This window comes from Rhinoraja longicauda, chromosome 24 (assembly GCF_053455715.1).
Source record: "Rhinoraja longicauda isolate Sanriku21f chromosome 24, sRhiLon1.1, whole genome shotgun sequence".
In the NCBI taxonomy this organism is placed as follows: domain Eukaryota; kingdom Metazoa; phylum Chordata; class Chondrichthyes; order Rajiformes; family Arhynchobatidae; genus Rhinoraja; species Rhinoraja longicauda.
In genome coordinates, this window is record NC_135976.1 from 20,373,070 (window position 1) to 20,378,674 (window position 5,605).

The window sequence follows — 5,605 nt, forward strand, 5'->3', positions numbered from 1 at the left end:
TGTCAGAGTGAGGCCCCGCGCAAATTGGAGGAACAGCACCTCATATTATGCTTGGGTAGCTTACAACCCAGTGGTATGAACATTGACTTCTCTTACTCCAAATAACCCTTGCTTTCCCTCTCCATCCCCTCCCCACTTCTCCCACCAGTCTTACTGTTTCCGACTACATTCTCTCTCTGTCCCGCCCACTCCTCTGACATCAGTCTGAAGAAGTGTCTCGACCCGAAACGTCACCCATTCCTTCTCTCCAGAGATGCTGCCTGTCCCGCGGAGTTACTCCAGCATTTTGTGTCTACCATGTTTTCCTCTTTGAAACATTGCAGCTGTAACCAACCTGTAAGTAGGCCTGCAATAGACCTCAGAAGGTCAAACCTGAGGAACAACCTCCGCTCTCGTTTGCTGAGCCACGACAGTTCAACATTTGAAGTGCATTGATTAATTTTAAAAGTTAATTTAGCTAAAATGCAAATGATTAAAAATATAGCATGACAAAAAGCACATTGAGCTTGGCTGACCATCTGAAAGACGTTTGCTGACCTTTCGACAATGAAGGGTCCTTGCCGCGTGCATCAACATGACAAGTAAAGCAGAGCAATGGGAATGTGATGGGGTTAGGCCCCCCTAATAGCTGGGTAGGAACTGCTTTGTGACAAAGTAAAGCGCCCCTATCACTCCATTGAAACATCCCTGTTATATTAAGTCCTGCCATTTGATGACTGTCTGATGAGAGAGGATATCTGTCAGGGTAGGCCGGTGCCCTCCCTCACGCTTATCCCTAGGGGGTGATGTATGTGTATCCTGAGTGTGCCATTATAGAAATATAGAAATTAGTTTAGTTTAGTTTAGTTTAGAGATACAGCACGGAAACAGACCATTCGGCCCATCGAGTCCGCACCGACCAGCGATCCCCGCACATTAACACTATCCTACACTAGGGACAATGTTTACATTTATACAGACCCAATTGACCTGCCAACCTGTTATGATTTTGGAATGAGGGTGGAATCTGAGGTTCTTGGATAAAACCCATGCAGGTCTCAGGCAGAACGTACAAACTCCATACAGATAAGCACCCGTAGGTGCAGGAGTCGGCCATTCGGCCCTTCGAGCCACCACCGCCATTCAACATAATCATGGCTGATTATCCAGAATCAGTAACCTGTTCTTGCTTTCTCCCCCATATCCCTTGATTTCGTTAGCACTAAGAGCTTTCTCTAACTCTCTCGTGAATACGTCCAGTGAATTAGCCTCCACTGCCTTCTGTGGCAGAGAGTTCCACAGATTCACAACTCTCTGGCTGAAAAAGTATTTCCTCATCTCAGTCCTAAATGGCTTACCACTTATTCTTAAGCTGTGACCCCTGGTTCTGGACTCCCCCAAATGGGGAACATTTCACTTCCCCTTCTCTGAGGACAGCTTTCCTTTTCGTAGAAATGCCGAAACACCATGCATGATGGGGAAGGAGGAATTTAAAAAGGAGGTGACAATGCAATATTGAATAATGGTGGCACAGTGGCACCGCAGTAGAGTTGCTGCCTTTCATCGCCAGAGACCCGGGTTCGATCCTGACTACGGATGCTGTTCGTACGCAGTTTGTACGTTTTCCCTGTAACCGTGTGGGTTTTCTCTGGGTGCTCCTGTTTCCTCCCACACCAAAGATGTATTGGTTTGTTGATTAATGGGCTTCAGTAAAATTGTAAGATTGTCCCTAGTATGTAGGGTAGTGTTAATGTACGGGGTGATTGCTGGTCCGCGCGGACCTGTTCGGCCGAAAGGACTGTTCCGTGCTGTAAAGCCAAAAAGAGTCCATTATTTCAGAAAAGAGGAAGGAAATCCAAGAAGGCTCCTCAAATGAGGCCATGTGGGTAGAAACATTTCTGGAAGGTCAACCACAGGTGTCCCAGCAGAAGATAGAGAAGCAGAGTTGCAGACGAATTCTGAGCAGTTTTAAGCCCCATGTTTGAGGGGTGTCCCCGCCAGATTCCATCCCTCAGTATCCAGCAGCTGAAGGACACGAGACTGTGGTCCTCCCCCACAGAGCCTTGGTGTTGGCTGCACCAAATATCAGCAAGTCCACAACGCTGTTCTGGGAGGTCAGGTTTCAGGCAGACCAAATAGCATCTTTCACAGAGTTGATGATCGCCCAGCAGCACTTGATGTCCATCTCCGAATGTGGCAGGGGAACAGCCCATATTCCACAGTGATCAGTTACGGAGCTGCTCGGGATGGGCCCATGTATCATTCTCCAAACCCTCTTCACAAATGCACACTCAATGAAGAGGTGGGCAACTGTCTCCTCTCTGTGCAAATAAGAACTGCAGATGCTGGTTAATACACAAAAGGTCACAAAGTGCTGGAGTAACTCAGCGGGTCAGGCAGCATCCCTGAAGAATTTGGATATATGATATTTTGCGTGGAGACCCTTCTTCAGACACTGTCTGTGGCAGCTGTCCAGAGGGCAGCGAGTAAGATTCCAACAGTACAAGGAGGATGTTACAGGGAGGGTCCCTCTCACCATGAGTCATGTGAGGTCTTGGTGCTTGTTGGTGGGTTCTGGCAATGAGGCATTTTGGCAAATAAACGACAAAATAATCTGCTCAGGGAACCACGCCACAGGATCCATGAAAACCTTGCAGAGGAACATACTTGCAAAATGTTCCATGCCGACCACTACCCAAAGTGCTGGAGTAATTCAACGGGTCAGGCAGCATCTCTGGAGAAAAAGGATGGGTGATGGTTGAGGTCCCTCTGAGATACTTCAGCACTTTGTGTCTATCTTTGTTTTACACCCACATCTGCAGTACTTTGTTTCTATATTGTGGTCAAATGTGTGTGGTTTTAAGAACTTTTCCACCAAGGACAGGTGGTGTGGCAGTGATCCAGCCTTCTGACCCAATAATGTATTCACGATCTTCTGATTCAGGCAGAGTTATCAGAAGTGATGGGTTTTTGGAAATCATTTGTCTGTGACGTTGGCTAAGGTTTTGGTCGCCTCTCCATCAGCACACACTGACCTGCTACTTACACTTTTCTTTGTCATTTTCTAACTTCCTAATTACCATGGTAACCATGGCTTCATCCTGTCAGAGATTCACAGTTCAAACCATCACTCTCCCACTTCCTTTGAGAATTAAAACAAACTTTTTGGTCTTTTTCGCAGTTCAGATGTAAACCTCAGGCCTGAACAGTTAACTGTTTCCAATTGCTGCTGAACTGCTGATTGTTTTGCTCCATTTTTGCTTTAGATTCACAGCATCTTTTTTTTTTTTAAACGTTCATAGTTTGCAGTTGGTTTATTGGAATGCATTGGAAATTTTTCAGTAGAATAATATATTTTGCAAAAACGTCAAAGGCAATGTTTATTGTCTTCACAATGTCCAAACTACCTCCTCTCTGGGGACTTTGCAAATGCAGGAGATTTAACCTGTCCCTGAACCTCCCTCTCATCCATCAAAGACCCCGCAGTCCGTACAGGTGAAATGGGCGCTCACATGCACCTCCTCTAATCTCTTCAAAAGTTAGCCGTTGGATGCAAAAGGCAGCCATGTGATTGGACAAGTGAGTGTATTTCAATGCTTGAGCACTAGTGAATTTCCAAAGGTAGCCATTGGATTGGCCAATAAAGCGGCATATTGAGCAGCCGATAGAAGGAAGACAAGATGTAGCAGAATGGCCCATTGAGAGTGAAGTTGTTTTAGTGTTTACAGTTTTACAGATACTGTGCGGAAACTGGCCCTTTGGCCCACCGAGTCCGCACTGTCCAGTGATCCCTGCACATTAACACTACTCTACACACACTAAGGATAATTTACACTTATACCAAACCAATTAACCTACAAACATGTACGTCTTTGGAGTGTGGGAGGAAACCGAAGATCTCGGTGAAAACCCATGTGGTCACGGTGAGAACGTACAAACTCCGTACAGACAGCACCCGTAGTCGGGATCGAACCTGGATCTCCAGTGCCGCAAGGGGTCCAGGAAGCTTTGCTGAGTCTGATAGAAGGTAAAAGTAGTTTCTGTTTCTTTGTGTGATTTCTGTGGGTTTTTTCCCCTCTTAGTTTTAGTGGAGTAGAAATGGCAGGTAGAATGGTGAAATGTTCTCCCTGCAAAAAGTTGGAAGTCAGGGAAACTGTTGGTGTCTCAGGGTAATACAGCGTGGAAACAGACCGTTCAGCCCAACTTGCACACGCCGACCAACATGCCCCATCTACTCCAGTCTCACCTGCCTGCGTTCAGCCCTGTCCCTCCAAACCTATCCTATCCATGTATCTGTCTAACTGCTTAAACTTTGCGATAGTGCCTGCAAACATTGCTTGCGCATGTTGGCAGTAACTACCTGATTGGGAGTAGAACGAGACAGATGATCTTGGTTGACCTTAGCGGTCAGAGGCTGACCGAACGGTGATCTTCGTGGCCCGCGGTGAGGTCCAGGCGCCGCAGCTCATCAACAGACACCATTTCCTCCTCCTGTTTCCCCTCCTGCCCGGCTTCAATCCGGGCGCTGCTGGGTCTCCACCTCACCGGACCTCGGCCAAGCGACCAGTCCCGTCCCACATCACCACGGCCGCCAATGGTTCTCACGCACTTTCCATGGTTTCCAAACAGGGCAGCGGCCCAACGGAGCCCGAGACTGCGGGATTAATGGAAGCGCTTCCCGGGATCGGCCATTCCATGTTTCGCAACCCCCTCCAGTCAATCTCAGCACCCACCAATTCAAATGCGCCCTGGATTCGTTGAATGATGCCGTGGGTCAATAGTTGGGCGGCTGTGGGAAGAGGTGTGGAGGAAGGAACTGCGGATTTGCTGGTTTACACCGAAGATAGACTCAGTGCCGGAGTAATTCAGAGGGACCGGCAACATCTCTGGATAGAAGAAATGGGTGACGTTTGAGAAGGGTCTCGACCCGAAACTTCATCCATTCCTTCTATCCCGCTGAGTTACTCCAGTATTTTATGTCCATCTGACATTTGGTAACTGACCCCTGAAGCTAACGCGAGGCATGGACCAAGTATTCGGAAATATCTTCTGCAGATGCTGCTTGACCCGCTGTTTTGACCTATTGTGGCAATGGGCGAACTGCAGTGGGTCAAGGCTGCTTGGTAGACTGGATTTAATGTGTTCCATAAACAGCCTCTCAAAGCACTTCATCATGGTGGATGTCAAGGCTGAAGGGGGGGGGGGCTGAGAGAAACCAGTCTTGGTTCACTTGGTAGCTGTGTTAAGGATCAGTATTTGGGTTGTGTCAAGTGAGTGTGAGGAGAGCCACCAGAACAAGAGGAAACTTAGTGCTCTTGAATTGAGAGATTCTGTCCGCCTTTGAACTACTCTGTTGTGTCTGCTACTGCTTTGTGGCTTCTAATGTGAACTCACCTCCTCCCACACTGATTTCCTGTCCACCTCTCTCGATTGTTTCACTTCACAGAAGCAGCGGGATAGGAAGGGCGATGAGACTGAGGGAAGTCTCCCTGTGTCCTCTCTCAAGTTGCTCCACTGCACCAATCCCATCCTCGTGTGAGTCTAGGAATTTGACAACTTTCCTGAAGAGAGAGGGTGTCTATCGGGACAGATCAAGTGTCCACTTCACACTGGTTGCTGAGAAAAA